The sequence below is a fragment of the Urocitellus parryii genome, chromosome Y, assembly GCF_045843805.1.
Source record: "Urocitellus parryii isolate mUroPar1 chromosome Y, mUroPar1.hap1, whole genome shotgun sequence".
Taxonomy (NCBI): domain Eukaryota; kingdom Metazoa; phylum Chordata; class Mammalia; order Rodentia; family Sciuridae; genus Urocitellus; species Urocitellus parryii.
The window spans coordinates 40,569,676-40,593,303 of NC_135548.1; positions in this window are offsets into that span (position 1 = coordinate 40,569,676).

A 23,628-nucleotide genomic window follows, 5' to 3' on the forward strand; every position below is an offset into this window, starting at 1 on the left:
TGCCTAGGCCATTCCCAATGCCGCCTGCATCCTCGGGCAGACCTGGGATCTTGGAGGCTATTGTCCCATTCCTCCCAACTTGTGGGATGAGATTGCATCTGTATGCAGGTAGTGGGGTCCTTTCACTCCGAGAGGAGTGCAGCTCCACAAAGAGCAATGGCAGGCCCAGGAAGTCCTATGTACAAGGATTGGGCTAGTAGCCTGTGGGAAGAGCCCACACGATGAGCAGGAGGTCAGCCTCGGGTAGTAGGGTCATGGATGTTGCCCTTGTATTTAGAGTGGAGGTGCCTCCAGAATGCCCCTGCCCACTGTCCTTGAGTAGTCACTTCAAGGCCCATTTCCTGAAGGCCTGTCTCCCATGCTGCTCCAGGTGACCTGCCACGATAGGGCTCCTGTCGTCATCCGCAGCGCCCTCGACCTACACTTCCTTACTGAGGAGAATCCAGAGGATTATGAGCTGGGCCAAATCATCTCTCGCCGTCAGAGTAAGTGAGACAATCAGATAGCAGAGAGCAAGGGTCAGGATGTGGACTCAGGTCAACTCTTAGCAACAAAGAGTAGTCTCTGACCCCCAAGAACACTCCAACAGGTGTGTTGGGTTCGTGCACAAAGCCAACTGCACTTCTGCTGGTGGAAGGTCTTGAGGTCCAATGGTATACCCCGGTGGATATTGCGGCTCCCCACCAGGTGCCCTCCCCTGGACATGAACAGGCATCCAAAGCTGACATCTTTGAGGAGTGAGGAGGAAAGCCTCTCTCCAGGAGCAGTATGTTTTCATGGTCTGGGATAGGAGTGGTTTCAAAGGAACATGGGAATGCATGGGCTAAAGAGGGAACTGGCATTTTGTGGACTGAAGCAGTACTATTGAAAGCCTTCTGTGTGACCAAAAAACCACTGCCTGGGCAGAGCATTGCCAGGATTCTAGCAAGCAGTAACAGGATGAAATTGGGAAGAAAACACAGCCTGGGAGACAGCCTGAATCATCTGTTTTTGCATAAATTCCATGGTCTTACGCACCTGAGTCCACTAGGCAAGGAGTGATCACAATAGCCAGGTTGTGATCCCTAACTAAAGTCAGATGAGGGCTTCCTGAGCACGTAGCCACAGAGCTCATCTGATAATAATGCCAGCGCTTTTTCGTTGGTTGGTTGGTTGGTTTTTGTGAGCCAAACACCACAGCAGCCATTATCCCAGCCTATGTACCCTGAAGACCACCATCCCTATGAGTTCTAGGATCACTTGTCTCCTATCTTAACCTACTGTTAGGTTAGTAGAGTCTATGGAAGAGGAAGTCTGTCTGGGGCCTTGGTAGCCTAAGAAATTCATAGCAGAGATCTCCACATCCAACCCAGAAGGGATGGAGAACAGGCTCTAGGTTAGAGGAGGGCGACAGGAAACACATGTTCAGAGGAAGGAGAAGCGGCTGTTGTATTGCCCCACTCGGGGTCATGGCACCACTGGGCCATACACCATGTTGGAGGGAAGCAGTCCCTTTGCTGGTCTTTGGAACCATTGTTCTCAGTAGGGCAGTATTTGGAATGTGGCCTCCATTCTCAGAAGCCTGGTTCACATGGAGGCGGGCTCCACCAACACAGAAGCATGGCTCTAACGTGGTATCCGTGCTGGTCAGCGTGTCCTCACTGTGGCCATACTTGAGGAAAATAACTCAGAGGAGGAATCCTAGGCCTTTTTTCTCTGGGTTTCATAGCTTTCTCTTTGGTTGTGCACTGAGGCTGTCCATAAAGCTCTAGTGTGTGGCAGTGGAGAGCTCCTCAGCCCTTGCCACAAAGGCATAGACTGGGAGAGAGAGAACGAGGCTGGCAGAGAGGGAGAGAGAGAAAGATGGAGAGGGAGGACCTCTCCTTGGAGAATGAGGATTCAGTGGAGCCAACAGGAACAAGGTACTGTTGCCCAGGGCACAACCCTGTTTAGGTCTTACTCCAACCATGCTCAACCTTTCTTCCAGTCCCTCCCACCCCCCAGTAGTGTATTCATCTTGAATGAGAATTTCATGTTGACATCAGAGCACTCACCATCCAGTGCTTCCCTCCAAACCCACCTATGAAGATGGCTCATGTGGGGACTGAATCTTCGGCACAGGAGCCTTTTGTGGGAGATTTCAGATGCAAACCCTAGTGGTGTGCTTTGGCAGATGCAAGAGGACCTGAGATATTCTGGAGTCCAAAGCCTTCGGTAGGAACAGACATTAGGTCTGTTGAAGTGCTCTGCCTAGTTCTTCCTCAGGGAGGACTGTGGAGGCTGTCTTTGTTGGTATTGGTGCTGAATTGGAGAGCTCTCAGGTGTGTGGCTCTGGCCTTTTCTGGCACAGGCTCTCAGATGTTGGCGTGTCCTAGGGAGCACCTCCTGAGTGCCACCTTCTTTTTGTACACCCCTCTCTCCCCAGAGCTGAGGATTCCAGCAGAGGCCAACGTATTTTATGCCAAGAATCCTCACAAAAAATCCAACTTTGTGCTGAGGAAAAGGAGCCTCTCCCAAAAGAATGATGGGTGGATCGAGCCTCAACCTCCCTCTCGTCCTGCAAAGAAGGCTCCTGCCCTCCGGAGGATGCTTGCAAAACCATTCTGTTGCTGTGTGCCTGGGCGGGGCTGAGGCAGCCCAGGAATATTTACATTGATTACTATTTTCTTCAAAGTTTGAATCTATAGTTTGCCATTGTCCTTGACCTTGTTTAGTAACACAGTTGTTACTCTATCCTGTATTTGTTGTTTCCATTAATATATTATTATTATTTTAAAATATATATGTTTTTGTTACCTGATCTACTGTGATGATTTGAGTATACTAAATGTAGCAGTGATTCCTAAAGGACACATCCAAACCAACAGGAAGGAATGTTTCATTCTATCAGCAAGAACTTTGGTTTTTAGGAGTTTGGCAGATGGCATTATCTGAGTCAGTTTTCCAATGGGGGCAATGAAGTATCAGCTATGATGGTACAAACACAAACAAAGACACACAAACACACACAAGAGCACACACACTCACTGAGAGATAGATAGACAGATGGAGTTGGTCTCTGCTGAAATACTTTGGAGACATGGTTCTGATTTCTCCCCTTTTGGAGTATTTTCAATTGCACAAGGTGTCTTGCAAATGAACCCATGTCTGAGGAAGACATGCATGTGTACTTCACATGCCACTTTTCACATAGCAGGAAGGTCATGTAATATTTTTCATGCAGCTGTCTTTTGACTGTGAACCATCCCATGAGGTCAGCTGTGGAATTTTCAACTTGTAGCATCACAATGGGGATCCACTCTTTGGATTTGGGGATATTTCCGATTTTCTTGATTCAGATTGGAATGATATATATATTAGTTTTTGATGAAAATTCTGCATTTGATGGTAATGAATGTCGTGCATCTAGGAATCTGTAGAGTGCAGACAATGAATGGATGCCTACTGTTGTCTGGACTGGTCTGAAAAGTCCTGTAGCATCTGAGCATGTGTGAGGGCTGTACAGGTCTTGCCAAAAGTCCAGGTCAGATGATCCTGCACAAAGCTGAACTCCTAGTGGTCTCCACAACAGTGTAAGGGCCAAGGAGAAACACACTTCCACACAGAAGTTGGGAAGCTACCTTATGAAGGTGATCATAGATACGGGATTATTAATATATCCAGGTTGGCATCTATTATTTTTTTAGCTTTTGACTTTCGCAGCTGTGGGCATCTTGACAACCATCAACTCCCTGTAAGCACAGACAACTCTATAAGAACCTGAGGATAAATTTCCCTGTGCATGTCCCCTTGTGAAACTGCTTAAGCACCGCCTGGTTTACACACAGGTGGAATTTCTAGGTCAAAGTGTGCATGTTTACTTCTTTGACTAAGCACTGCCAGGTGGCTCTTCTGCATAGCTCTACCTGTGGCCAGGACTGTATTATCTAGCTTTCTAACTTTTGCATGTTGAGTAGATACATAGTGGGAGCACACTGTTTTTGTTGGTATTTTTCTTGGTATCTATTCTGATGCTTTTCACTGGGGGATTTTTTCCTGTGAAAATGGGCTTCCTCTACTTGACCTTATTTTCTTCTTTTTAAAATTTTTTCAATGTGACTTTTTAATTTTAGTTTTATTAAAGACATTGCCCCTTGCTTGCATAGTCTATATCTAAAGCACTAGTCCTTGCTCCAAGGCCCAGCTTGCTCTCAGCTGCCCCAGGAGGGGAACAGTCTTTGGCGGTAGACAAGAGACACCCCTGCAGGGGGCACAAGTGCTTTGGCCTTCTGGTGTCTTGCCAGCAGTGCTTCCCATGCTCACAGAGGGTTTCAGACACTGAGTCAATGGTCCAGGTGGTCTTTTGTTCAGTCTGATCTCAAATTGAGCTCCTCTGAGAGGTCATATTGAAGTCCTTGTGTGTACCTGACCCATCATTTTAAACAATATTCCAAGTTCACTTTTTGTGTGTACGTGGGTTCTGGGGATTGAACCCAGGGCCTTGAGCCTGTGAGGCAAGTGACCTACCTGAGCTACACCCTCAGAGACCCCTGTAAAAGTATTTCCCCTTTGCCTCGGGGTCTAAGTTGCCAAGGCTGACCTCAAACGTTCCTCTTGCCTCAGCCTCCCTGGTGGCTGGCATGACAGGCATGCACCTGGGACTGTCACACTCGAGCCTGTGATGGGAACTCATGTGCATCTGTCCAGGGCTGAGCATGGTTAGGCAGAGCTGTGCTCCAGGCTCCCTGCAGGGCTGTGGAGGCTTCTGCTGCCCAGCAGCCCTGGTGCCATGGCCAGGGCTCCTCCCAGCCGAGGGCAGGCAGCTGCCCATTGCTGTAGGCTGACCTTATTTTCTTCTTATGGCACTCGTCCGTTCTCTGGAGTATGTTGTATGGTTTGTCCATTAGGAGTCTAACAGGTCCTCTAGAACCTTCAAACAATTAGTAAAATTCCTGAACAGTAAGTGAGCGCGCGCAGAAATTGGGCTAATATTTTGGGAAGAACAATGTTGGATGATATATTCATGCCTTGAATATATCATCCAACATGAAGTTATATTTTATTACTTACAAAATAATAAAATAATGAAGCAATACCATGGGCTGAGCTAAAATAGATCCTTAGGATCTTAGGCATTCTGTAATAAATCTGTGTCACTTGAAGTATAGAGTTGATCGACTCTGAGTAATGAAACAGAAGTAAAGGTATCAAAGCCAATGATCATCTGTTTCCAATTTTCTGTGATTTGGTTCAAGTGGTAAAGTGGTGATATTTATTAATAATGGATCGAATAGGTTCATAATTGTTTTAGAGTACAATTAGATGCCTTCAAACTTTAGGCTACATGGGCACATTTGAGAACGGTTCCAGCCATTCTCTCATCCTTTGGGTCATTCCCCTCCTATGTCCTGTGAGACATTTTCTATGTGAGGCTTTAAGAAGAAGAAGAGAATATTCTGTAAAGAAAACCTTGTGATCTGTGCAGTATGAAGTTGAATGGATTCATTCAGAAATCAGAAATTCTATTGAAAGGTATTTATTGGCATTAGCCAAATAAAACCTATTTTTAGGCATCCTGGTGAAGACAAGGTTTTATCTTTATGTCTCATTTTCTATGTTTTGTTGTTGTTGTTGTTGTTGTTAGAATGAAATTCATATGTTGCCAGACCATTCTATCAGATGTGTAACTAGATGCCATTTAAATTACCCACTTTTACATGGTAGACAGTTTTTAATGAACACTGCCTGTCTGCACCTTTTTTAAAAACAGGACTGGGATCAGAAGCCCAAATACCAATGGTTAGCTGGAGCATATTTTTCATTTGGCCTATCTGTCAGTATTCCCTGAGGTCATCTGTGCAATCAGCTTCGTTACTCCTGCTCCCTCACTGGATTTCATAGAAACCATATGCTATGTATGAATCAGGGACACCAATCCCACAACATAGCATTCTTGGAATATCCAAAGTCCCACTTTTCACTTCGCCATGCCTGAGATCAGCAGTAATATTTATCAGCAAATGTGAGATTTTCAAAGATCCAATTCTATGTGCTCCTTTCTCATAGAGCCTTAGGCAGGGATATAGCATACATAAATATTAAGTAAAGTCCATAGTTTTTAAAATGTCATCCATTGAATAGTTGACACATGTCTGAGATACTTTTTATTTTGGAGGAGGTATTATTTAATAGGGAATTCCAACAGCTACCTAATAGTGAAATGAGAAGTCTTGCATCCATTTTATTTTGTTTCTGATGATTTTTATGAGTAAGGGTAAGATACTTCCTTGTTCTGATGCAGATGTTGCCCACTTTTGTGAATGGATGCGGGGTGTCACCTACTACTTGCATATCTGCATATTGGGCTTGACACTGCTATCGTACTTGGTAGTTAGCAAAAAGTCAATACTGAAGTTAAGCTCTTGTGTTCTAGCAGCAGAGCTGAAGATCCTTGATGTGCCACCTTCTGCAATCCATGCTGCTCTCTTCATGTTCCTTATTGACTTCCTGGTGATGAGCATCATGGTCTCCTGGTCTTGAGAATGGCCAAGCATTGCTCTGTGAATGTGGAAGATGGGCATGTGGAAGGCTCCAGGGAGGAGGGATCATTGAACATGTACTCGAATCCATGTGCCTGTTGAATGACCTGTTTTTTTTATTTTTGGGTTTTAAGGGAGACACTGCCCTAAAACACTTCTGTGCAGCTGGGGATGCAGGCTTCTGCTTCACCTTGCAGGAAGCATTAACGAATCCTTTCCAGAAGACATGAGAAGAGAGAAGTGAGCCTCTGGTATCATGCAGGTTCCTTGCATTGCCCATGGGCTAGAAGAGAGAAGAGTTGCTTCATGAGATTTGATCCCCTTTTTCCTGAAAAGTTCCACACAGAGGTGAGTCCCCAGCATGTTTAGAAATCATTTCAGACACCTTTCTGGACGGAATTGAATCAGAGCCCCTGATGATGTGGAAGAGCTAAAGATGGGTTTGCTATGAATTTTCTACTTCATTCATCAGGGCCTGAGTCAAGTCAGTCATTGTGCTGTCAACACATGAGCTGCTGGTCAAATGTGAGGAAGTGGTCTTGCTTTATGAAAACACCACCCTGATTCAGTGAGCCAGAGGCAGCCTGCAGTCCCTGTTTTCCTGTAAAGGCAGATTGCTGTGGATGGCCTCTGGCCTCGTCATGCAGCCCTGCTCAGAGTAGGGGATTGAGGGACCAGGCAGATCCCTAGTTCCTTTTGACCTTTATTGCCATTGGGCCACCCCAGGGTCCTTGGACTCTACCTGGTCTTCTGGCCTGGGTCAGGGGATGTGAGGTTTGGAATCCCCCTCTGTGGCAGGATCCCAGCCCCCCAGCCACTTGAGGTCAGCACATCCTTCCCTAATTGTGTTAGAGTTGGAGACTTCTCCCACCCATCCTCATCCATGCTCATCCCACATTTTGTAGCTTGGCACCTGAGGACCTTTATTCATTGACTTAGTTGTTAGTGATGATGGTTACTAAGACTAAGTGACTCTTTCAAGTCACATCACTTGCATGGTAGGGCTAGAGCATGGATCTTCCTAATTGATTTCATGGGACTCTCTCATGGAAACTGTGACTGCTTCCTAAACACACACTCTACATTTGGAGTGTCAAAATTCTTGCCACTGCCTCCTTGGCAAGTGTATCTTGTCTTCTACGTGGGAATTTCACAAATATTTTCCTTTGGTTTGTGGAGGTCATGCAGAAGGGATTTCATTTGAAATAGCCCAAACAAGAAATACCAGTTGTCTTTTTCGCACATGGATGTGTGTAGTGAACACCCCTTTCTGTGTGCTTGCATGAGTTACTCCTTTGAATTTGTTGAAGAATGGTTGGCTGGGGAGCAAGTTAACGAGAGATGGATATCAATGGTTGTCAAGTATTCTGACGTGAAGAATGTATTGAGGATGTGAAGGCTTTTCTAGCCAGTTCCTATGGCTCAGTCAGGGATCAGTCAGAGGAATCTGTCTGGTAGACTCTTTGGCACAGATGTCAAAGTGGCCTGGTCTTACCCTGTCCAGGACTGAATGCTGAGCTTGAGTGGGAGCTTCTTGTCATTTCAAGCATTTCCATGAGTCTGTCCTCTGTTCTCTTGTATCCAAGTGGTTTCTAATAGGAAAGCAGAACAAAAATTGAAAGTATGGTGATTGATTATTTTTACCAATGTTATTTCAATCCACTTTGTTTAATACGAAATTACCTTTATGCTAGTAAGATTTCATATGTGAGGAAATAATGAAAATATTGGGGTTAGGGGATGAGAATATGCAAATCAAACATTTTTGAGCACCAAGACCCGTTTTTTTGTTTTTGTTTTTGTTTTTTTTTTAACTTAAATAATATTAAGTGCCAGAGGACCACCGCTGCCATTCAGCCTCAACAACCTCCAGGTCCAGCCTCCAGGTGGCCCATTTCACCAGGGTGTGTGGGACCACACTGTCCTGGGATGAGAGAACAGTACCCACGGATGTTGACATCTCACAGAGTAGATATTGCCAGTGACAGTAGGGAGCTATTGACACATGAGGAAGGGAAGAGCTCTCAGGATGGGAAGAGGGGGCCGCTTCGAGACTCATTGGGTATGGCACGAGGCTGCTGGGTGTGGTGTTGGCCTGGGCCCACTGAGTGGGGCAGATCCGTGGTCTGTGTTTCTGTACCCTCCTCTGTAGCCTGTGTTGGCAGCAGATCAGGGAATTGCGATCAGAAGTGCTCCCAGTAACACAGGCACCAGCCCCCAGAGTGTGTGCCTATCCGTTTCCCCACCTGGCCTGACTTAGTGCCTGTCTTGCCTCAGGGCTGAGACCCTACAATCTCTGATGAGGGTGTCTGTGGTCCAGATCCAACCTGCATGGCCAACATGCTCAGACCTTCAGCTGGGTCCTAGGCTGCTGCAACCAAACTCTGTTAACTGGGTGGCCGACAACAGAGGAAGTGTCTTCCGTTGAGCTCCAGAGGCTCAACACAGTAGGTGTTGGGCTGTCCCAGTGCCATAACCCCTCCCAGGTTTCAAGGGGACTGTCTCCCCAACTCTCCCAGCCCTTGCCCACTCTCCCCTTGCGGCCCATGATCTGTGGTTCCCATATGGGCATCCCGCCCTGGCTCCAACCTCACATATCCGGTATCCCCCAGTCTCCCTGGTATCTGGGTCCAGACTCTCCTCTTCCTACAAGAATATCAGATATTGGATTTGGTCCCAGTTGATGCTGTGTTCCATCATGTGAGCTCTTAGCTTCATCACTGTGCAAAGACTCTTTTCCCACACAAGTTCGCACGACTTTTGGCTGGCTAAGAATTTTCAGGCGACACTTTTCTAATGAGTACACTTTCCTTCCTTCCGATCTCCCACCAGTGAGCATTCCTCGCACCCTTGTCCTAGTTCCTTTATGGCAGTTTCCCTCCTTATGGCTGAGAGGACCTAGTGACCCCTGAATTCACACGTTCTCCTTAATCACCAACACACTGCAGAATTCTCCAGGGGGCCATATATGCTCCTGGAAGTTGGTGTTGGAAATAGTTCTCCATCCATTAATCACTCCCTCACTCACTAATGTCCTTGTGTCCTTGAGAAAGGCTCTCCCTTTCCTGGTTTTCCTGAATAGAAATCCTCTTGCCTCTTGGGTGAATAGGGTTATGGGTTGTGCAGAGGGTGTTGGTCCACTGAGCATCTTAGAGACTGTCCTTTATGGAGCCTAATGATCCTCACTGGGGAATGAGGCCAGGGTCCTAACTGTGGTTAGTTAGAGAGGGAAAGAAGGACGAGGGAAACTCAGATGTCCCTTCATGGCCCCTGGAGTTAGAGGACTTACCCCTTTGCACCTGGGATCAGGAGACCTCATTTCCTCGAGGACACGCACACTCAGACGTTAATCTTGAGTGTGGGTTCCTTTCTGGGGTCCAGGGCTGTTGTTAGCCACCAGGAATGACAGTGCTCTCCATGCTGAGTGGAGCCATTTTTGCCAGGAAAGAGAGCCCATGGTCACGCCTTGTGCAAAGCATCCCACGCCAGGGGCTCCCATGCCTACATTCCTGTCCTGAAAGGAAGCCACTCAGAGGCAAGGTGGGTCCAACCACCTCCCATGTGTTCACTCATCACTGTGTTCCAGCAGTCACCCCAGTGAACAGTCCTGATGGGATTGGATGTGGCTCAGAATGTCACCCTCATGAGCTCTACCCTGCCACAGCTGCAGTTCTGCAGTGGGAGAAACTCAAAACCTCAAAACACATGCACATGAAAGAAAAGAGCAAGAGCCAGAGCCCAAACAGGCCAGGTGTGGCAAAGACAGCTGGAGTGCCTAGGTTGGGACTCAGAATTATGTCAGTGGGGTGGCATTGCTGCTGGCACCAGCATGATAACCGAGAGCCAGCCCTGCTCATTTTGGGGAGCAGTGTGTTGGGGAAGGCAGCAGAAATTGAGAGGCAGGATTGAGTTTGGCCCTAGGAGGAGGTTGGGTAAGAGGCCAGTGTGGGTTGGAGAGCCTGGGCAGATAGACAGAGGCCAGGGCACACCCCAAAGCCTGGAGACTGCACTTGATGTCCAGGGTTGTGAAACACCACTTCCCCTCTTACTCACAACTGAGAGCAAGGGGCATTGATGAGTTCAGTTTGTGTGCGGCTGCATCCAAGGTGGCTCGGCTAGGAACCTCTGTTTCCTTGACTCAGGAGGCTGGGAGTCCAGGCTCCACTGAGGCTCGGCTGGGAGGATAGGAGTCTGAGTTTATGCCTGTGTTCCCTGTAGGATCCATGTTGGCTGAGCCTCAGTGTTTTTGTAATGAGAGGATGGGTGACCGTCATGTCTTTATCACAGGACACACTTGCTAAATGGATTTGTTTGCTCTGAGGAGGAAAGAGAGAGGGGGGAGTGGTGCTGGAGACAGGGATGCAGACAGGGGTCATGGACTTGGCATAACTCAGTCTTGGAGGTGATATCCCATCACCTGTACCCACTTCAATTCCCATGAATCCAGAGGCTGAGCCCCCTTGAGGTGAGGGGTGAACCGGTTCTGGGCAGCAGGATGCTGTGGTACCTCGGAGTCTCTGTGAGACCCCAACACTAGACACACTTGGCCCTTTTGAAATCTTAGGAGAAGCCTTGGGAAGTTGTATGGCAGAGGGGAGCAGCCTCTGCATCTCAGTCCCCTCCAACTTGCCATGGTGTAGAGAGGGAACTGCAGCCACGATGGGACGGACATTGGCCATGTCCCTGTGTGGGACACAGGCCTGATTGAGTTAGGGTGCATTCTTTGTCTCTCCCTTTCTTGTGATTATCCCATCTCTACATTTGTGCTTTAGCCACCTGTGAGTCCCATCTCTGGTTTCAGAGAGAACAGAGGGTGTTATGGGCCAATAGACACAATAAACCCTAGAGATTAGATGCTACCCTACTTTCCAGAAAAGACTGGGCACACCATGAGTTGCACAATGATGGGACCAGGGTCCAAAAGCTGCTGAGAGGGAAGGACTGGTTGTGAATGCATTTTTGAAGGCTCCAAGCTGGAACTCTAGTGGCACCAAGCAGGGCAGATGCTGGTGGGGATGTTTGGGTAGTTGTTGGTGAACACCTGCGCACCTGAGATGGGTAGGCATGGAGGAGAAATCGGCAGCCCATAGGGCTATTGAAAGTGGTCTTCTGTGAAAAGAGGCTCAGGTATGGGCACAGGAAATGACATCATTGCCGTGACAATGGATCAAACAGAACATGGAACCCTGGTATCCAGGCACCCACTTCACTGACCAAGCCATCCGAGCTCACTTGGTTGGAGCCACTGGAGGGAGAAGGATGTTCTCCTGTGGTTGCAGACAATGCCGAGCCTCAGGCTCCCAGGAATCTCAGGGGGGCCAACTAGCCCTTTTGTGGATACACTGGGTGAGGCTTCATCTTAGACGCCAGAGCCTCTGGCGATTGTCGCAGAGGAGCTCAAGAGTTACAGTGAGTAGCACAGGGCAGGTGAGCCCAGCAGGCCCTCTAGTCTGATCCCTGATGAATGGCCCAGGACTCCTATTCTGACTCTGTGTGTGTGTGTGTGTGTGTGTGTGTGTGTATGTGTGTGTGTGTGTGTGTTTGTACTGATGGGAACTGTCCCATTGTGCTTTGACTCTAGTGTATTGGCACAAGTCATTTTTCTGTTTGTCACCATTTCCATTTTGAACCCACCATTCTTGGTCCCAACCCAGGGTGAAAATGATCAGAACACGGAGGAGCCCTTCAGGGTTCAGAGCCTTGAACCTTACAGGCAGGACCAGCTTAGGAATGAGCTCCTGCCTGTCATTTGTGGGAGGAACCTACATTTCAGCAGCAACATGGGGTTAATCTCCTGGGATTTCATCCCCACCCAGCAGGTGCTGGATCTCTTGTTCCCAAAACAGCCACCTTCTTCAGTCTTTACTCCTGGTGCCACTCCACATCCTCCAAGGGGACAAGAACCTCAGGTTCTGGATGGATGTTGTAGAATGCCCACAGAGCCAACTGCCAGGCTGGGTGGGGTGCAGTTGCTGGGCTTTGCTGATGTTGTCATCCCCCACAGACCTTGGAACCTTCTGTGGCAGTGGCATCCAGGACCCCAGCAGCTGTGAGTAGCAGCTCCTCACTGCTTCACTCCAGCGAGCAGGTGGAAGACAGCCGCGTTGTTCACGTCCTCCTAGAGGGACAGAGCCTGAGGGAGACAAAGCGCATCCCGGTAAGCCCGACAGCAGGGCTGCCTCCTGGGTGTCCACACAGTGGAAGGCAGGAGACACAGCCAACCCCAGGGCTATGGTGGGAAATAAAGAAGACAGAGGTCCGTCTTAAGGGCTTGACCTGAGGAGGGAGAGCATCAGCATGCCCAGCTTCAGTGGTGAGTGGGCCTGTGTATTGTGGGTTTTGCAGGCCAGAAGTGCAGACGGAAGTGCTGTGGACAGATGAAGGCAGAGATATGTCCAGGGTGCAGGCTGCAGTGCCTAGAACTTGGTATTCTCAATGAGTGAAGTTGGAGCAGAGGAGGTGGCAGTGACTTGTCACATGTGTAGGAGGGGATGTGTTCCTGGTGGCAGGGAAGAGAACCTCCTTAGCATGACTAGGTGTAGGAATTTGGGGTCGGGATCACCTGGGGGGTCATGCCAAAGCTTCGGAATGTTAGGCTTTGCATGTATGTAAATACGGAGCTAAAGGGGTTCTTGGCAGAATTTCTATGGATGTGCAGTAGACACGCTAATGCTGCAGGTGTCCAGCTGCAGAGGAGACATGTTCAGTGACTGCCAGTGCTGAGTCAAGTACATCATTACAACCAGACGCGCACCGAGCTTCCAGAGGCCAGGGCCTCTCAAAGCTATCATGAAGCACTCAAGTGCACACTCTTGTATCTGAGTCTGTTTTGTGTCGTGGCAGTCAGGACCCAAGTTTAGAGGGCATCTGCCTCTTCCACCCACAAAGGCAGCCTGCATCCCAGATCACACTTGGTGCACAGATCCCTGGCCCATTGCTCTCATCTCAGTGAGATGAGAGTGTGTCTGTGCATAGGCAGTTTGGTCCTTTGACATGAGTGGAATGTGGCTCCCCAGGGGGAGGGGAGATGGCAGGTACAGGCAGATATTTGTACCAGGATTGTTCTAGTAGCACATTGCAAGAACCCAGGTGGTATATGGAGGACACACTCAGGTAGCAGGATAACAAGATTGTGCCCTTGTATATGTAGCTGAGATTTCTCCTGAATGTTTGACCACAGTCTTCTGGGTAGCTCTTCTAAAAGCCATTCTCTGATGACATTTGTCCCACCCTGATCCAGGTGACCTTTCAGGAGACGGTGACAAGCCTCATCCGCAGGGCCTTGGACCAAAATTTGTTGCAGCATGAGGATGTGGACAACTTTGAGCTGCTGTATATGATGTCTGAGGATGAGAGTAAGTAGGACAATCAGACAGTGGGGAGACATGATCCACAGTGGGCTCAGGATAACTGACAGCCAAGAGAAAGTGGGCCTTGGCCCCAAAATACCAAGGTGTGATGGGCCTGGCGGAGACTCTCAGGGGTTGTGGGTGTTTTGTGGTATAATCCTTGAGTGCCACCTAACAATTCTCTCCACTTCGCTCTGCAGAAATCAAGGTCTCTGACCACTCACTCGTGTGTCTGTCCATGAATCTGGGAATACAATATTTCATGGTGAGGAAACGCCCCCAGGTCAAGGGAAAGGAGGTAAACACCTACCTTATTCAAGCTGTGCATGTGCTGCCATTCCACTCCGCCCTGAGGAAATGAGAAGCCTCAGCACCTGGACATATTTGCTGGAAGCCCATAGAGCCAACTGACAGTCTGGGGTGGCTTTCTGTTTCTGGGTTTGCTGATGTTCCATCCCCCACAGTTCTCAGAATCAACCTGCAAGTCCTCCAGGCCGCTTTCCCACAAGCAGGTGGGAGACACCTGCTTAATTCGTGTCCACTTAGAAACACAAAGTCCAGAGATGGCCAAGAGTGTTCTGGTAAGCCTGGGAGCAGGGGTGTCCCGTGGTGCTTACACCTGGGTGGGGAGCAGACACTGGTCCAATACCATGGACTACTCATGCCCTCTTGAATTTGGAGCTTCTGGATGATCAGGAGGATAGATGGGAATCAAGAAGGGAGAGGTCAGTGTGAAGGGCTGGAGCTGAGATGAGCGAGTGCAGCAGCTTGTCCACTGCCATGTCTGAGGGAGTCTGTGTGTCAGGTGGCAGCATGCAGTCCAGAAGGGCAGGGACAGGTATGGGTGACAGATGAGAATAGGACAGGAACTAGGTTGCAGGTTCCCTTGTATGGGATGCTGACGTCTATGGAGGAGGACAGCAGTGTGAGGTTCTCCATGTTCCTTGAACAAGGAGCTGAGAGAGTCTCTCTGCAGAGTCGATATGGATGTGGAGCAAGCACACTAAATGTCCAGGTAGCCCAATGACCACCCTTGCCGGATGAGGTGCCCTCCTACATCCCAGCCAGCACTGAGCCTCTGGAGGCCAGGAGCTCTCGTGGCTATCTTTCAGCTCTCCTGTGTGTGGTCATGTTCCTGGGTCTGTTTTTGGCCCTGGCAATCCAGACCAAAGCCTCTAGGTTTTGTGCCTAGGCCATTCCCAATGCCGCCTGCATCCTCGGGCAGACCTGGGATCTTGGAGGCTATTGTCCCATTCCTCCCAACTTGTGGGATGAGATTGCATCTGTATGCAGGTAGTGGGGTCCTTTCACTCCGAGAGGAGTGCAGCTCCACAAAGAGCAATGGCAGGCCCAGGAAGTCCTATGTACAAGGATTGGGCTAGTAGCCTGTGGGAAGAGCCCACACGATGAGCAGGAGGTCAGCCTCGGGTAGTAGGGTCATGGATGTTGCCCTTGTATTTAGAGTGGAGGTGCCTCCAGAATGCCCCTGCCCACTGTCCTTGAGTAGTCACTACAAGGCCCATTTCCTGAAGGCCTGTCTCCCATGCTGCCCCAGGTGACCTGCCACGATAGGGCTCCTGTCGTCATCCGCAGCGCCCTCGACCTACACTTCCTTACTGAGGAGAATCCAGAGGATTATGAGCTGGGCCAAATCATCTCTCGCCGTCAGAGTAAGTGAGACAATCAGATAGCAGAGAGCAAGGGTCAGGATGTGGACTCAGGTCAACTCTTAGCAACAAAGAGTAGTCTCTGACCCCCAAGAACACTCCAACAATTGTGTTGGGATCGTGCACAAAGCCAACTGCTCTTCTGCTGGTGGAAGGTCTTGAGGTCCAATGGTATACCCCGGTGGATATTGCGGCTCCCCACCAGGTGCCCTCCCCTGGACATGAACAGGCATCCAAAGCTGACATCTTTGAGGAGTGAGGAGGAAAGCCTCTCTCCAGGAGCAGTATGTTTTCATGGTCTGGGATAGGAGTGGTTTCAAAGGAACATGGGAATGCATGGGCTAAAGAGGGAACTGGCATTTTGTGGACTGAAGCAGTACTATTGAAAGCCTTCTGTGTGACCAAAAAACCACTGCCTGGGCAGAGCATTGCCAGGATTCTAGCAAGCAGTAACAGGATGAAATTGGGAAGAAAACACAGCCTGGGAGACAGCCTGAATCATCTGTTTTTGCATAAATTCCATGGTCTTACGCACCTGAGTCCACTAGGCAAGGAGTGATCACAATAGCCAGGTTGTGATCCCTAACTAAAGTCAGATGAGGGCTTCCTGAGCACGTAGCCACAGAGCTCATCTGATAATAATGCCAGCGCTTTTTCGTTGGTTGGTTGGTTGGTTTTTGTGAGCCAAACACCACAGCAGCCATTATCCCAGCCTATGTACCCTGAAGACCACCATCCCTATGAGTTCTAGGATCACTTGTCTCCTATCTTAACCTACTGTTAGGTTAGTAGAGTCTATGGAAGAGGAAGTCTGTCTGGGGCCTTGGTAGCCTAAGAAATTCATAGCAGAGATCTCCACATCCAACCCAGAAGGGATGGAGAACAGGCTCTAGGTTAGAGGAGGGCGACAGTAAACACATGTTCAGAGGAAGGAGAAGCGGCTGTTGTATTCCCCCACTCAGGGTCATGGCACCACTGGGCCATACGCCATGTTGGAGGGAAGCAGTCCCTTTGCTGGTCTTTGGAACCATTGTTCTCAGTAGGGCAGTATTTGGAATGTGGCCTCCATTCTCAGAAGCCTGGTTCACATGGAGGCGGGCTCCACCAACGCAGAAGCATGGCTCTAAAGTGGTATCCGTGCTGGTCAGCCTGTCCTCACTGTGGCCATACTTGAGGAAAATAACTCAGAGGAGGAATCCTAGGCCTTTTTTCTCTGGGTTTCATAGCTTTCTCTTTGGTTGTGCACTGAGGCTGTCCATAAAGCTCTAGTGTGTGGCAGTGGAGAGCTCCTCAGCCCTTGCCACAAAGGCATAGACTGGGAGAGAGAGAACGAGGCTGGCAGAGAGGGAGAGAGAGAAAGATGGAGAGGGAGGACCTCTCCTTGGAGAATGAGGATTCAGTGGAGCCAACAGGAACAAGGTACTGTTGCCCAGGGCACAACCCTGTTTAGGTCTTACTCCAACCATGCTCAACCTTTCTTCCAGTCCCTCCCACCCCCCAGTAGTGTATTCATCTTGAATGAGAATTTCATGTTGACATCAGAGCACTCACCATCCAATGCTTCCCTCCAAACCCACCTATGAAGATGGCTCATGTGGGGACTGAATCTTCGGCACAGGAGCCTTTTGTGGGAGATTTCAGATGCAAACCCTAGTGGTGTGCTTTGGCAGATGCAAGAGGACCTGAGATATTCTGGAGTCCAAAGCCTTCGGTAGGAACAGACATTAGGTCTGTTGAAGTGCTCTGCCTAGTTCTTCCTCAGGGAGGACTGTGGAGGCTGTCTTTGTTGGTATTGGTGCTGAATTGGAGAGCTCTCAGGTGTGTGGCTCTGGCCTTTTCTGGCACAGGCTCTCAGATGTTGGCGTGTCCTAGGGAGCACCTCCTGAGTGCCACCTTCTTTTTTTACACCCCTCTCTCCCCAGAGCTGAGGATTCCAGCAGAGGCCAACGTATTTGATGCCAAGAATCCTCACAAAAAATCCAACTTTGTGCTGAGGAAAAGGAGCCTCTCCCAAAAGAATGATGGGTGGATCGAGCCTCAACCTCCCTCTCGTCCTGCAAAGAAGGCTCCTGCCCTCCTGAGGATGCTTGCAAAACCATTCTGTTGCTGTGTGCCTGGGCGGGGCTGAGGCAGCCCAGGAATATTTACATTGATTACTATTTTCTTCAAAGTTTGAATCTATAGTTTGCCATTGTCCTTGACCTTGTTTAGTAACACAGTTGTTACTCTATCCTGTATTTGTTGTTTCCATTAATATATTATTATTATTTTAAAATATATATGTTTTTGTTACCTGATCTACTGTGATGATTTGAGTATACTAAATGTAGCAGTGATTCCTAAAGGACACATCCAAACCAACAGGAAGGAATGTTTCATTCTATCAGCAAGAACTTTGGTTTTTAGGAGTTTGGCAGATGGCATTATCTGAGTCAGTTTTCCAATGGGGGCAATGAAGTATCAGCTATGATGGTACAAACACAAACAAAGACACACAAACACACACAAGAGCACACACACTCACTGAGAGATAGATAGACAGATGGAGTTGGTCTCTGCTGAAATACTTTGGAGACATGGTTCTGATTTCTCCCCTTTTGGAGTATTTTCAATTGCACAAGGTGTCTTGCAAATGAACCCATGTCTGAGGAAGACATGCATGTGTACTTCACATGCCACTTTTCACATAGCAGGAAGGTCATGTAATATTTTTCATGCAGCTGTCTTTTGACTGTGAACCATCCCATGAGGTCAGCTGTGGAATTTTCAACTTGTAGCATCACAATGGGGATCCACTCTTTGGATTTGGGGATATTTCCGATTTTCTTGATTCAGATTGGAATGATATATATATATTAGTTTTTGATGAAAATTCTGCATTTGATGGTAATGAATGTCGTGCATCTAGGAATCTGTAGAGTGCAGACAATGAATGGATGCCTACTGTTGTCTGGACTGGTCTGAAAAGTCCTGTAGCATCTGAGCATGTGTGAGGGCTGTACAGGTCTTGCCAAAAGTCCAGGTCAGATGATCCTGCACAAAGCTGAACTCCTAGTGGTCTCCACAACAGTGTAAGGGCCAAGGAGAAACACACTTCCACACAGAAGTTGGGAAGCTACCTTATGAAGGTGATCATAGATACGGGATTATTAATATATCCAGGTTGGCATCTATTATTTTTTTAGCTTTTGACTTTCGCAGCTGTGGGCATCTTGACAACCATCATCTCCCTGTAAGCACAGACAACTCTATAAGAACCTGTGGATAAATTTCCCTGTGCATGTCCCCTTGTGAAACTGCTTAAGCACCGCCTGGTTTACACACAGGTCGAATTTCTAGGTCAAAGTGTGCATGTTTACTTCTTTGACTAAGCACTGCCAGGTGGCTCTTCTGCATAGCTCTACCTGTGGCCAGGATTGTATTATCTAGCTTTCTAACTTTTGCATGTTGAGTAGATACATAGTGGGAGCACACTGTTTTTGTTGGTATTTTTCTTGGTATCTATTCTGATGCTTTTCACTGGGGGATTTTTTCCTGTGAAAATGGGCTTCCTCTACTTGACCTTATTTTCTTCTTTTTAAAATTTTTTTCAATGTGACTTTTTAATTTTAGTTTTATTAAAGACATTGCCCCTTGCTTGCATAGTCTATATCTAAAGCACTAGTCCTTGCTCCAAGGCCCTGCTTGCTCTCAGCTGCCCCAGGAGGGGAACAGTCTTTGGCGGTAGACAAGAGACGCCCCTGCAGGGGGCACAAGTGCTTTGGCCCTCTGGTGTCTTGCCAGCAGTGCTTCCCATGCTCACAGAGGGTTTCAGATACTGAGTCAATGGTCCAGGTGGTCTTTTGTTCAGTCTGATCTCAAATTGAGCTCCTCTGAGAGGTCATATTGAAGTCCTTGTGTGTACCTGACCCATCATTTTAAACAATATTCCAAGTTCACTTTTTGTGTGTACGTGGGTTCTGGGGATTGAACCCAGGGCCTTGAGCCTGTGAGGCAAGTGACCTACCTGAGCTACACCCTCAGAGACCCCTGTAAAAGTATTTCCCCTTTGCCTCGGGGTCTAAGTTGCCAAGGCTGACCTCAAACGTTCCTCTTGCCTCAGCCTCCCTGGTGGCTGGCATGACAGGCATGCACCTGGGACTGTCACACTCGAGCCTGTGATGGGAACTCATGTGCATCTGTCCAGGGCTGAGCATGGTTAGGCAGAGCTGTGCTCCAGGCTCCCTGCAGGGCTGTGGAGGCTTCTGCTGCCCAGCAGCCCTGGTGCCATGGCCAGGGCTACTCCCAGCCGAGGGCAGGCAGCTGCCCATTGCTGTAGGCTGACCTTATTTTCTTCTTATGGCACTCGTCCGTTCTCTGGAGTATGTTGTATGGTTTGTCCATTAGGAGTCTAACAGGTCCTCTAGAACCTTCACACAATTAGTAAAATTCCTGAACAGTAAGTGAGCGTGCGCAGAAATTGGGCTAATATTTTGGGAAGAACAATGTTGGATGATATATTCATGGCTTGAATATATCATCCAACATGAAGTTATATTTTATTACTTACAAAATAATAAAATAATGAAGCAATACCATGGGCTGAGCTAAAATAGATCCTTAGGATCTTAGGCATTCTGTAATAAATCTGTGTCACTTGAAGTATAGAGTTGATCGACTCTGAGTAATGAAACAGAAGTAAAGGTATCAAAGCCAATGATCATCTGTTTCCAATTTTCTGTGATTTGGTTCAAGTGGTAAAGTGGTGATATATATTAATAATGGATCGAATAGGTTCATAATTGTTTTAGAGTACAATTAGATGCCTTCAAACTTTAGGCTACATGGGCACATTTGAGAACGGTTCCAGCCATTCTCTCATCCTTTGGGTCATTCCCCTCCTATGTCCTGTGAGACATTTTCTATGTGAGGCTTTAAGAAGAAGAAGAGAATATTCTGTAAAGAAAACCTTGTGATCTGTGCAGTATGAAGTTGAATGGATTCATTCAGAAATCAGAAATTCTATTGAAAGATATTTATTGGCATGAGCCAAATAAAACCTATTTTTAGGCATCCTGGTGAAGACAAGGTTTTATCTTTATGTCTCATTTTCTATGTTTTGTTGTTGTTGTTGTTGTTGTTAGAATGAAATTCATATGTTGCCAGACCATTCTATCAGATGTGTAACTAGATGCCATTTAAATTACCCACTTTTACATGGTAGACAGTTTTTAATGAACACTGCCTGTCTGCACCTTTTTTAAAAACAGGACTGGGATCAGAAGCCCAAATACCAATGGTTAGCTGGAGCATATTTTTCATTTGGCCTATCTGTCAGTATTCCCTGAGGTCATCTGTGCAATCAGCTTCATTACTCCTGCTCCCTCACTGGATTTCATAGAAACCATATGCTATGTATGAATCAGGGACACCAATCCCACAACATAGCATTCTTGGAATATCCAAAGTCCCACTTTTCACTTCGCCATGCCTGAGATCAGCAGTAATATTTATCAGCAAATGTGAGATTTTCAAAGATCCAATTCTATGTGCTCCTTTCTCATAGAGCCTTAGGCAGGGATATAGCATACATAAATATTAAGTAAAGTCCATAGTTTTTAAAATGTCATCCATTGAATAGTTGACACATGTCTGAGATACTTTTTATTTTGGAGGAGGTATTATTTAATAGGGAATTCCAACAGCTACCTAATAGTGAAATGAGAAGTCTTGCATCCATTTTATTTTGTTTCTGATGATTTTTATGAGTAAGGGTAAGATACTTCCTTGTTCTGATGCAGATGTTGCCCACTTTTGTGAATGGATGCGGGGTGTCACCTACTACTTGCATATCTGCATATTGGGCTTGACACTGCTATCGTACTTGGTAGTTGGCAAAAAGTCAATACTGAAGTTAAGCTCTTGTGTTCTAGCAGCAGAGCTGAAGATCCTTGATGTGCCACCTTCTGCAATCCATGCTGCTCTCTTCATGTTCCTTATTGACTTCCTGGTGATGAGCATCATGGTCTCCTGGTCTTGAGAATGGCCAAGCATTGCTCTGTGAATGTGGAAGATGGGCATGTGGAAGGCTCCAGGGAGGAGGGATCATTGAACATGTACTCGAATCCATGTGCCTGTTGAATGACCTGTTTTTTTTTTATTTTTGGGTTTTAAGGGAGACACTGCCCTAAAACACTTCTGTGCAGCTGGGGATGCAGGCTTCTGCTTCACCTTGCAGGAAGCATTAACGAATCCTTTCCAGAAGACATGAGAAGAGAGAAGTGAGCCTCTGGTATCATGCAGGTTCCTTGCATTGCCCATGGGCTAGAAGAGAGAAGAGTTGCTTCATGAGATTTGATCCCCTTTTTCCTGAAAAGTTCCACACAGAGGTGAGTCCCCAGCATGTTTAGAAATCATTTCAGACACCTTTCTGGACGGAATTGAATCAGAGCCCCTGATGATGTGGAAGAGCTAAAGATGGGTTTGCTATGAATTTTCTACTTCATTCATCAGGGCCTGAGTCAAGTCAGTCATTGTGCTGTCAACACATGAGCTGCTGGTCAAATGTGAGGAAGTGGTCTTGCTTTATGAAAACACCACCCTGATTCAGTGAGCCAGAGGCAGCCTGCAGTCCCTGTTTTCCTGTAAAGGCAGATTGCTGTGGATGGCCTCTGGCCTCGTCATGCAGCCCTGCTCAGAGTAGGGGATTGAGGGACCAGGCAGATCCCTAGTTCCTTTTGACCTTTATTGCCATTGGGCCACCCCAGGGTCCTTGGACTCTACCTGGTCTTCTGGCCTGGGTCAGGGGATGTGAGGTTTGGAATCCCCCTCTGTGGCAGGATCCCAGCCCCCCAGCCACTTGAGGTCAGCACATCCTTCCCTAATTGTGTTAGAGTTGGAGACTTCTCCCACCCATCCTCATCCATGCTCATCCCACATTTTGTAGCTTGGCACCTGAGGACCTTTATTCATTGACTTAGTTGTTAGTGATGATGGTTACTAAGACTAAGTGACTCTTTCAAGTCACATCACTTGCATGGTAGGGCTAGAGCATGGATCTTCCTAATTGATTTCATGGGACTCTCTCATGGAAACTGTGACTGCTTCCTAAACACACACTCTACATTTGGAGTGTCAAAATTCTTGCCACTGCCTCCTTGGCAAGTGTATCTTGTCTTCTACGTGGGAATTTCACAAATATTTTCCTTTGGTTTGTGGAGGTCATGCAGAAGGGATTTCATTTGAAATAGCCCAAACAAGAAATACCAGTTGTCTTTTTCGCACATGGATGTGTGTAGTGAACACCCCTTTCTGTGTGCTTGCATGAGTTACTCCTTTCAATTTGTTGAAGAATGGTTGGCTGGGGAGCAAGTTAACGAGAGATGGATATCAATGGTTGTCAAGTATTCTGACGTGAAGAATGTATTGAGGATGTGAAGGCTTTTCTAGCCAGTTCCTATGGCTCAGTCAGGGATCAGTCAGAGGATTCTGTCTGGTAGACTCTTTGGCACAGATGTCAAAGTGGCCTGGTCTTACCCTGTCCAGGACTGAATGCTGAGCTTGAGTGGGAGCTTCTTGTCATTTCAAGCATTTCCATGAGTCTGTCCTCTGTTCTCTTGTATCCAAGTGGTTTCTAATAGGAAAGCAGAACAAAAATTGAAAGTATGGTGATTGATTATTTTTACCAATGTTATTTCAATCCACTTTGTTTAATACGAAATTACCTTTATGCTAGTAAGATTTCATATGTGAGGAAATAATGAAAATATTGGGGTTAGGGGATGAGAATATGCAAATCAAACATTTTTGAGCACCAAGACCCGTTTTTTGTTTTTGTTTTTGTTTTTTTTTTTTTTAACTTAAATAATATTAAGTGCCAGAGGACCACCTCTGCCATTCAGCCTCAACAACCTCCAGGTCCAGCCTCCAGGTGGCCCATTTCACCAGGGTGTGTGGGACCACACTGTCCTGGGATGAGAGAACAGTACCCACGGATGTTGACATCTCACAGAGTAGATATTGCCAGTGACAGTAGGGAGCTATTGGCACATGAGGAAGGGAAGAGCTCTCAGGATGTTAAGAGGGGGCCGCTTCGAGACTCATTGGGTATGGCACGAGGCTGCTGGGTGTGGTGTT